At 29.2% G+C, this 11,454-nt stretch overlaps 1 long non-coding RNA gene across 1 annotated transcript; it reads left to right on the top strand.

Annotated features, from left to right (window-relative positions):
* Positions 1 to 424: 424 nt before the first annotated feature.
* LOC145745069 (uncharacterized) lies at positions 425 to 1,584 on the top strand. The gene is made up of 3 exons (XR_014281247.1): positions 425 to 557; positions 698 to 763; positions 957 to 1,584. It is a non-coding gene; the product is annotated as an uncharacterized LOC145745069 (long non-coding RNA).
* The last annotated feature ends 9,870 nt before the right edge of the window (positions 1,585 to 11,454 follow it).

Here is an 11,454-nt window from a genome sequence, read left to right as displayed (position 1 = left end):
GCACAGTCAAATTGGAAAAAAAAAAAAATTTTAAATTAACAATTTATAAATGTTAAAAAAAACAATGCTATACTAAATCTATATAAAATTCAGTTACATAAGGTCTTAAAACCTCTTTTTAAAATAACAAATAACTCCCAAAGAAAACTAAACAATCTTAATACAACACAACCAAAGTGCGTCAACAATTTACCGAACTTAAATTCCAGACCAATGTTGTTTTATTTGAGTTATAACTTCGCCCTTATTTCGGAAGTAGGACGATTTTAATTGACATTCAAGTACAAACTATGTTAAAATACTAAAACGAAGGATATAGGCTAAGTAAGTCTTCCGGTATAAACGGCAAAGTCATTAGATTTTTTTAAAAAGCAATCTAATATATAAATAGAGTTCAGTATCTGACAACTTTAATACAATTTTAATGTATTCAGTATTTAGCTTAGGATAATACGTGGCCATACTAAGTGCAGACGTTAATTAAATTCTAAGTGCGATTGAAAACTAAGAAAAGGATATTTTTTCGATTAAAATTATGGGTTGATTTATCATGAATTGTAAGTATAATATAAAAAAATCAAATTCAATTAAAAAAAAATAATTTAAGTTAAATAACAGTTTTTAAAAAAATCTACAATATAATATTATATAGTTTAACATGATTTATACATAAATAAAATAAACATTTTATTTTTAGTTTTAATGTCAGTGGGAAAATGCTTGGGATGCATCAAACAAAAAAACGAATCACCCCCCGGATTTGGTAATCTCAAAAAATTTTAACTACAACTTATTAATAAAAACTAAAGCTTGAAAATAATGTGTTTATTCATGATTAAAAATAAAATATTAAATGACGAGCACTTTTTAATTTTTTCAACATTTTATTCTTAATACAAGAGAACATCAAAATTAAAAAAATAATTATCGAAACTTTGTTATTTTTCCACACTTAGGCAAATGGAACCCGCCCAAAGCAACCCACCCTAGTTCAAAAATCAAACAACCTGCATCAGTATCCACCCAGCAAACTCAAGTTTATTATACAAGCCCGCCAACTGATGCATTTGCTTCTTACAGAAGAGGCTGACATTAAGTTTTTTTAAACATTCGATTTTTGATTTTTTTTTACATATTTTTTCACAACAATTTTTTGTGTATTTTACGACAAGTAACACTTACTTTAAACTATATATTTTCTAACAATAATTATATTAGCAATAGATTATATTTTTCAAAGCCTAAAAATACATTTTTTAATTAAAACTCTAAGCTAAAATTAACAACAAAACATTTTCCTTATTTTGAAATCATTTTGTTTAAAATTCGACTATGATGTCATAATTGTAACAACAAATACTCGAATTCGAACACACATACCGTACTAGAACACAATCAAATAACAGAATATTTGTCGAACATTTCATAAAAGTTTTTGATGACGTCATGCTAAAAAATCTCTCGCGGAGAATTAGCAAAACCGAAATTTTAACTTTTTTGATAACTTTTTTGTGCAAATTTTGTTGTTATTCAAAATGTAAAATAAAACTTTAAAATAAAATTGTTGCATGATTTTTAAATAAAAAAGATCAATCAAACAAAATATTTGACAAATTTCATAGAAAAATCAAAAAAAAAGGTACCAAAAACTCAATTTATTTTAAATTAAAAAATATAAGCCCTCTATTGTCATCCAGCGGAAAAAAATTATTTTTGGTACAATAACGAGGTGTCCTCCCATTCGTTTATACGGTCCAAGTCTTCTAACAAATTATTACGAGGTTGGTCATTAACTGTAATTCGTCGATTCCCCAAGATATCGAGAATCAAATTTGCAGAATGTGAACCTTGTATTTTAGAAAGAGGTTGACTACCTACTTTAAAGTAAGGCATGGACTCAATTGCTCGGCCTAATCTATTTAAACAGCAAGCTATGTTTAGGTTACAAGCCTTGGTGGGAAAGTCAAAATGTTGAGTAACTGTTAAGAGCTCGTTTCGTATTTCCAATTCCTTTTTAAAGTACGAGAGTGCTTCTTTAAGTTTTTGATCCTGAGTTAGACAAGCACCAAGCGCAGCATATGCCTTAGCAAGACCAGCCCTTTCTTCCATTCCCCCAGTATTAGATATTTCAAGGCGTAATTCACATTCGCATTTGTAGTATTCGACAGCTTCTGCTGGTTTGTTTAATGCGTTGTAACATATAGCAATAGAATTATAGCACAAAGCCAGGTCTTCTAATTCACAAGGAGATGCGATTTTAAGCAACTCCAATTGCTTGAATTCATAAATTAAAGCATCCTCAAACTTACGAAGCAAAGATAGACATAGACCTAACTGATTACAGCACTTTAGAATACCAGCATGATCAGATGAAATTTGTTCGTAGTTGTTTAAAGACTTTTTGTAATAAGTCACCGAGTCTTCAAAGCACCCCATTGAAAAACAGCAAGAGGCAATAAACGAAAGATTATAAGCTATGTCTTCTGCATTAAGGCCGCCAATCGCTAGCATTTCGTTGGTAAAATCCAATGCTTTTTGATAATGTTTCAAAGTAAAATAACTATGTTGTTGACGAATATTGAATCGGCCATGCACAGGATCAGAAAATGTGATTTTTCCATTTTCACTTACCTCTATACTGGTTTGTAGTCCTACCATAGCTGCAAAGCATCTAGCAATACTTGTAGCTCCGGTCGTTCCAACAAAATTTTCATCATCCATTTTCATTTTCAAGTAATCATGCTGGCTTTTTTCTTTTGAGTAAACTTTTTGTCGAACTTCACATGAAATTGCAACAGCAAATTCAAGTTTTTGTGCGTCTTCAGCCTTAAGTAAACCCTTTTGAACTAGCTCTGAAATAATTTTAAAACTGGAAATTGATGTAAGATTGTGACTCTTGGCGATTAATGACAAAAACATAGAAATAGTTCGATATAAAACTCTTTTCACATCAACCATTGACAATTTCATCATATTCTCAAGTTTTTCTTTGTACCCGAAATCCTTATTACAGTCTTCGAATTGCATCGTGATTTGCTTCACAAAATCTGTATTTTGCAGCCGAAGACTTTGCAATTTTTCCTCAGCCTTTTTTTTAAATTCATCGTATATACTTTGATCACCAAACACAAAACAATTTTGTGCCAAAATACTTGCAAAATGGACACCGTTATCTTTATCATTTTTATCGTCCAAGCAGTTTACCATTTCACTTATTGGTTTAATAAGTTCACATTTAAGTGTCTCAGTGTCACAACCAATAGCATTTTTACTTGCATTTAATCCAAAGCCGTCAGGGCACATACCAAATGGGTAAACGTCAAAAAACCCAAATTGACTAATAGAAGGTATAGCAGCACACGGTATAATCATTTCTCCGAAATTGATTAAAATCAGAAGAACAATAACTGAAAACCAACGAAAGTATTCTAAGATTTCTTGGTAGTTTTCTTCATGTTGAATTCCTTCTTCCAAAATAATAACATTTTCAAAATCGGAAAATAAAGTAACTTCTTTACGTGCTAGTGACCCCATTCCAATAAGAGCAAATTGACAAGGTGGTTTATCAAGAGTTTCAATTGTAACTTTTGACACTTCTCTTATAATGTCCAAAAAATCTTCAGTCACTTTGTCTTGCATATCTTTTACTTCTTGTATCTTGAATTTCTCCATAAATGAAAATTCATCATTACTAATATCATCAGGTATTATAACCAAATTGTTTAGATTTGTATCTAACATTGTACGCATATTTTTCACCTCATTGTATATTTGATTTGATATTTTAACCAAATTCACATCTTGCTTTTCAGCTTTTGATAGTTTTAATATTTCACTACAAAGTTTTTCTAAATCATCTTTAAAATACAAGTTTTTTGGAATTCTTTTTATGGCAGCATTTAACAACACTGCACTCTTAAGCAAACTTATTGGGTTTGGAGATTTTTGCTTGTACACCAAACCTAGTTTGTGAATTATTTTAGCGGAAAGTTCATGATTAAGTTCTTTCTTATCAGGTCCACAACTTTGTTCTAATTGCTGTGCCAACACATCTTCTTTAAAAACAACAAAGCTACTATATCTAAATTGTTTATCCATTTGCAGTTTTTAATTCTAATAGATTATAGCAAGCAAAAATTGATTACACTTCCCTTTTAAAACTGCTGACTTTTCTTTTCACCTTGGTTACCTTATGATACGCTACGACGACCCACTAAGGTTTGTTTTTAAGCCTGCTTGATTGAAACTAAAGAATGCTATGGTGTGTAACTTAATACACCCTGATTGTTGAATAGCGTAGCAAAAGCAAATATTTTTTTAAAATTTTTATAAATTTCAAGTAATTTTTAGTTTTTAAATAAGTTTATTGTAAAACTTTTTTATATAATAACTTTTGTACAACAAATATAAGCTTTTTTGTTTTGCTTTTTCGACAATCAGTATGACAATTTTAATATTTCATTTGTTCTTTTTTTAATAGACTCAAACAAGTTTTAGTATACAGGTCACACTTTATGTTGTAAGGACATACAACAAAAAATGTAATCTTTAACCTTGATAAGTTAGGTTTGGTAATATAACAATACACACAAAAGAGTATACAAAAAAAAGTAATATGTAGTATTTTTTTTACAATTAAAATCCAAAAAAGACTGTTTAATTAAATTAATTCCAAAAAAATTGTCAATAGTATTATTATTTCTTTGTTTTATTAGGTAAAATTAAACTCATTTTAATTGGGTTTATCACATTTGTAAATATTTTATTAAAATATAATTTTACATTAGCGCTATTTACAAATAGGCCTCTTTTTTGCTGCGCAATAACATTTTTTCACAGTGATTTTGAAAAATAATTTATATAAATTTTGTACGCTTCATAAAAAATTAATTACAATAAATTGTGACTCGAAATTGCCTAAAGCTGGGGAATATACGTTTTCTGTTAAGAAAATTTATTATTTATGATGGCAAAGGTTTGCCGCCATCAACAAAAAAATCGATAACGCAGCTTGTTTCTTTTTATTATCTCAAAGAGAACCGTAAAAAAAATCGCAAGCGCTTCTCGTAAAAGAGAGTGCGAATTTTGTGTTTATAACTTCTTATTTTTTAATATCTGGTAAAAGAAGGAAATAAACAGCGCCTTTGGTAAATAAAAGAAAAACTAGATTTTTGTATTGAAAATCGCAAAAAACTATAACAGGTGAAATATAACGTTTTTTACGTGTGTTACTAGGCAAATGGTACAAAATAAGAACGTTAACATAGCTGGTAATATAAGCTAGTTGTACTATTTTTTTTTTCGTATATATCTTTATCCTTGATGTGGGAAAGTCGAATGCGCGACTTAAACATAGAGTAACATAAGTTACCCCGACCCAGTCTCGAGTTGCCTGTGGCAGTTTGGGATATTATAGAGACTATAATACTCAAGGGCGCTACAGCACTCAAGGGCGCTACAGCATGAGATCAGTGGGGATTGAACCCACGACCTCATGTGTGGTGTAGCAAGAATTCTTACCACTACACCACGCTGCCGGTTAGACCAAGCTTCCGGTTTACACCACGCTGCCGGTTATGCAAGCGCAAGCGTCACATGTACAAAGTGTTATCTAGTTTTAAACTAATATAAATTCGCTAAGTAAGCAAAAAGTACGCAGGCACCCTTTTAAGCCATTCGTAGAGATAATATTTTAAATTTTAATTATATGCGTCATGGAACGATTCCACTACGCGGCACTTTTCGCAACATGCGCTGCGTTGGTATATGGCTTAGGGGCGCGAATAGCTGTCATAAAAATAGCTAAAAAAACAAATTTACTAAAATATTTACAGCATATAATGTTGAAAAGATATTACTAAATTAAATAAGTATATTTTGCGGAAAATTGTTTAATAAACAAAATGTTGAGGTATGGTAGAACAGCTTGCCTACTCGTACCAAGTGCCTCTGCGCCTTAACCACAAAATAAATAAAAAACGTAGAAGTCAAAATATTTACAAAGTTGTTAACATGGAAAAATTAGGCTTAGTAGATTAACTGCAATTTAAATAAATGTTTAAATAAAATTAATTTAAAAAACAAATTTTTAATAAAAAATATTTAAATTTAACTTGCAACAAATATAGTTAAGTGTTTTTGCCAATTTTAGTTAAAGTGAATTAAATTTATAACAATTTACTTTTGGATGTAAAAAACATTTTAAAAACATGGAGAAGTTTGAGGCAGTTCAAGAAGTTTTTGATGAAGATGCTTTAATAGAGAAATTAAAGCAAAGCTGTGGACCTGATAAGAAAGAAATTAATCCAAAATCTTCTGCTAACATAATTCACAAACTAGGTTTGGTGTACAAGCAAAAATCTTCAAACAAAATAAGTTTGCTTCAGAGCGCAGTGTTGCTAAATGCTGCCATAAAAAGAAACCCAAACACTAAATTTATAGATGATTTAGAAAGACTTTGTTGTGAAATATTGAAATTTTCAAAAGCACAAAAGCAAGATGTGAATTTGGTTAAAATATCAAATCAAATATACGACGAAGTAAAAAATATGCGAACCAAATTAGAAAATAATCTTAACAATTTAGTAAAATTACCTAATGATATCAAAAATAATGATTTTAAAAGAATGAGAACATTAAAAATACAAGAAGTAAAAGATATGCAAATGAATGTGACTGAAGATTTCTTAAACATTATAAGAAAAGTGTCAAAAGTTTCAATTGAAACTCTTGGTAAACCACCTTGCCAGTTTGCTCTTATTGGAATGGGGTCACTAGCACGTAAGGAAGTTACTCTATTTTCCGATTTTGAAAATGTTATCATTTTAGAAGAAGGGATTCAACATGAACAAAACTATCAAGAAATCTTAGAATATTTCCGATGGTTTTCAGTTATTGTGCTTTTACTTTTAATCAATTTTGGAGAAATGATTATACCTTTTGCAGCAATTCCAACAATAAGTAATAAGTGGTTCTTTGATTACTTACCTTTAGGTATTTGCCCTGATGGCTTTGATGGCAATGCAAGTAAAAATGCGATTGGACGCCAATTAGGGCCTTGCAAGTCAGAATTAATTAAACCAATAAATGAAATGGTAAACTGTTTGGATGATAAAAACGATAAGGATAATGGTGTCCATTTTGCAAGTATTTTGGCACAAAATTGCTTTGTATTTGGTGATCAAAGTATTTACAAACAATTTAAAGAGAAAGCAGATGAGAAGTTGCAAAGTCTTCAGGTGCAAAATACAGATTTTTTGAAGCAAATAACCACAGAATTTCAAAGCTTTAAAAAATCATTTGACTGTATAGATTATATCGAAAATATATTACTGGTTGGCTTAGTTGATGTAAAAAGAGCAATATATAGAACTATTTCTATGTTTTTATCCCTTATAGCAAAGAGTCACAATCTTAAATCAATTTCTAGTTTTGAAATTATATCAGAACTGGTTCAAAAGGGTTTACTTAAGGCTGAAGATGCACAAAAACTTGAATTTGCTGTTGCAATTTCATGTGAAGTTCGACAAAAAGTTTACTCAAAAGAAAAAAGTCAGCACGACTACTTAAAAATGAAAATGGATGATGAAAATTTTGTTGGGACGATTGGACCTACTAGCATGGCAATTTGTTTTGCAACAATATCTGGGTTTCAAAAAAGTATAAAGGTAAATAATTTTGGTCAAATTATCTTTTCCGATGATATGTACAATCACAATTGGTTTCTTAAGTCACAACAACATTGTTATTTTGGTTTAAAGCATTATCAAAAAGCGATTGATTTTACACAAGAGAATTTTGACCTCAAGAGTTCAGATATTAAAGAAGTTGCTTACAATCTGAGCTTTATTGCTCTTTGTTATTTTAACATGGGCCAGTTTGAAAAATCAAAAATCTTTTATCTAAAATCTGTAAAAAAATATGAACAAGTTGCACTATATAGTATAGAGGTTGCTAATTGTTATAACATGTTAGGAATCAATGAAGCACACATAAGTGGATTTAAAAATGCATTGGATTATTATCTAAAAAATTTAGAAGCTCTCCAAAATATAGAAATAGACAAATCAAATTTTGATAAGTATGTAAACTGCTGCTCTCAGATTACAGGATGTTATCATACACTTAATATGCCAGAAAAATCATTGGCATTTTCTAAATTAGCACTTGATAAACATATCAAGTTTTTTACTTCAGATAATTTAGAAGAAATAACACAATTGGTACAACTCTATAGTGTTCTTGGGGGTTGTTACACTCAAGTTCAAAAACAAGAGAAAGCTTTAGATTGCTTTCAAAGTGAACTTAAAATCAGAGAAGAGACTTTAAATAATTGTGAACAAATTAAAAACTTTACAGAAAAAGAACTAACACAATGGAAAAATTCTACAACTCTTTGTTATGCCCAACTAGGGTGTTGCTTGGGAATATTGGGCAGAAAACTAGAAGCTGAACAGTACTTTAAAAGAGTAAAAAATATGAAGTTCCAAGGGTTTTCTTATTTAAAATACAATGGTATGTATCAAGAACTGTTTGAGAACCGAAAAACTTTAAAACAAAAGGAAATGTTTAATTATTTTAATTCCTTTGTCATATTAAAAAAATAATACCAAAAGTGTAAAACAGCATGGCATGAAAACATTTATATAAACTTGTTCGATTTTTTCGAATTAGGTTTATAATATAAAAGCGTTGATAATTAATATTAGACGGCATCAAAGCACTATATATTGTTAGAACTTGTTAATTACAAAAAGTTATATATTTAACCTTAATAAACTAAGTTTTCTAGTAATTAAAAAAGATTGTAAAACTCTTATTGCTTTTTTATACATAGTAGAATTAAATCCTTTAAACTTGGTTTGATTTTAATTGTAAATAATTCAGTAAAATATAACTTAACCAAGCGCTTTTTATAAATAGGCACGCTTATTTGGTAGCACAATAATATATTTTCACTAAGCATAAAAATTACCAGTTTAAAACTTAACATTAACAATAAAAACTTAACATGATTTATAACTGTTGCTTATAAAAATTTTTAATGCGATACCAATTTGCCCGCATTTAATGTTTTAAAATTGTTTAAAAACGCCTATAATAAAGAGATTTTTTAACGCATATAATAAATAAAACATGTTACCAAAATTAAACTATTGAAATTTTTTTGCTGAATATTTTGTATTAAGGAAAAAGCTGAGGTATGCTGAATGACTCGCATACCTTTTATAGGCGCCACTATGCCCAGGCCAAATATAAAATCAAACACTTAAAAGTTAAATGATTACGAAGCAATTTACAAGAGAGAGAAAATGCTCTTTTGTGGATTAGTGTTATCAAAATAAATATTGAAAAACTGACTCATTGTAAATACATCATTACTAACTGGAAAGTTATGCTTAAGTTATATTTAAATTAAGCTTATACAACAAATTTAGTTGAAAGTTTGCTGCTTATTTAAGTTACACGAAATTAAAATTATAACAACTTATTTTTCAAAAAATTAACATTTTAAAAGTATGGACAAGTTTAAGGCAGTTGAAGAAGATTTTGATGAAGATATTTTAATAGAAAAGTTAAAAAAAGGCTGTGGACCTGATAAGATAGAGATAAATCCAAAAAATTCGGCTTTTATAATTCACAAACTAGGTATGGTGTACAAGCAAAAATCTCCAAACAAAATAAGTTTGCTTCAGAGTGCAGTGTTGTTACATGCTGCCATAAAAAGAAACCCAAACTCTAAATTTATAGATGATTTAGAAAGACTTTGTTGTGAAATATTAAAATTATCAAATGCACAGAAGATGTGAATTTGGTTAAAATATCAAATCAAATATACAATGAGGTGAAAAATATGCGTACAATGTTAGATACAAATCTAAACAATTTGGTTATAATACCTGATGATATTAGTAATGATAAATTTCTATTATTGGAGAAATTCAAGATACAAGAAGTAAAATTTATGCAAATGAATGTGACTGAAGATTTTTTAAACTTTATAAGAAAAGTGTCAAAAGTTTCAATTAAAGCTCTTGGTAAACCACCTTGTCAATTTGCTCTTATTGGAATGGGGTCATTAGCACGTAAAGAAGTTACTTTATTTTCCGATTTTGAAAATGTTATCATTTTAGAAAAAGGGATTCAACATGAACAAAACTATCAAGAAATCTTAGAATATTTCCGATGGTTTTCAGTTATTGTTCTTCTGATTTTAATCAATTTTGGAGAAATGATTATACCTTTTGCAGCAATTCCAACAATAAGTAATAGGTGGTTCTTTGATTACTTACCTTTAGGTATTTGCCCTGATGGCTTTGATGACAATGCAAGTAAAAATGCGATTGGACGCCAATTAGGGCCTTGCAAGTCAGAATTAATTAAACCAATAAATGAAATGGTAAACTGTTTGAATGATAAAAATGACAAGGATAACGGTGTCCATTTTGCACGTATTTTGGCACAAAATTGCTTTGTATTTGGTGATCAAAGTATTTACAAAGAATTTAAAAAGAAAGCAGATGAGAAGTTGCAAAGTCTTCAGGTGCAAAATACAGATTTTTTGAAGCAAATAACCACAGAATTTCAAAGCTTTAAAAAATCATTTGACTGTACAGATTATATCGAAAATATATTACTGATTGGCTTAGTTGATGTAAAAAGAGCAATATATAGAACTATTTCTATGTTTTTATCCCTTATAGCAAAGAGTCACAATCTTAAATCAATTTCCAGTTTTGAAATTATTTCAGAACTTGTTCAAAAGGGTTTACTAAAGGCTGTAGACGCACAAAAACTTGAATTTGCTGTTGCAATATCATGTGAAGTTCGACAAAAAGTTTACTCAAAAGAAAAAAGTCAGCACGACTACTTAAAAATGAAAATGGATGATGAAAATTTTGTTGGGACGATTGGACCTACTACCATGGCAATTTGTTTCGCAACAATATCTGGGTTTCAAAAAAGTATAAAGGTAAATAATTTTAATCAAATTATCTTTTCCGATGATATGTACAATAACGATTGGTTTGTAAAATCGCAACAACATTGTTATTTTAGTTTAAAGCATTTTCAAAAAGCGATTGATTTTACACAAGAGAATTTTGACCTCAACAGTTCAGATATTAAAAAAGTTGCTTACAATCTAAGCTTTATTGCTCTTTGTTATTTTCACATGGGCCAGTTTGAAAAATCAACAAGTTTTTATCAAAAATCTGTGAAAAAATATGAAGAAGTTGCATTATATAGTAAAAGAGAGGTTGCTTATTGTTATAAAATGTTAGCAATCAATTCAGCTCATATAAGTGGATTTCAAGATACATTGGATTGTTATCTAAAAAATTTAGAAGCTCTTCAAAATATAGCAATAGACGAATCAAATTTTTTTGAGTTTGTAGACTGTTGCTCTCAAATTGCAGAATATTATTATAAACTCAAAATGCCAGAAAAATCAGT

This window comes from Corella eumyota, chromosome 3 (assembly GCF_963082875.1).
Source record: "Corella eumyota chromosome 3, kaCorEumy4.1, whole genome shotgun sequence".
In the NCBI taxonomy this organism is placed as follows: domain Eukaryota; kingdom Metazoa; phylum Chordata; class Ascidiacea; order Phlebobranchia; family Corellidae; genus Corella; species Corella eumyota.
The sequence above is the reverse complement of the archived record's forward strand: the minus strand, read 5'-3'. Positions and strand labels throughout refer to the sequence as shown.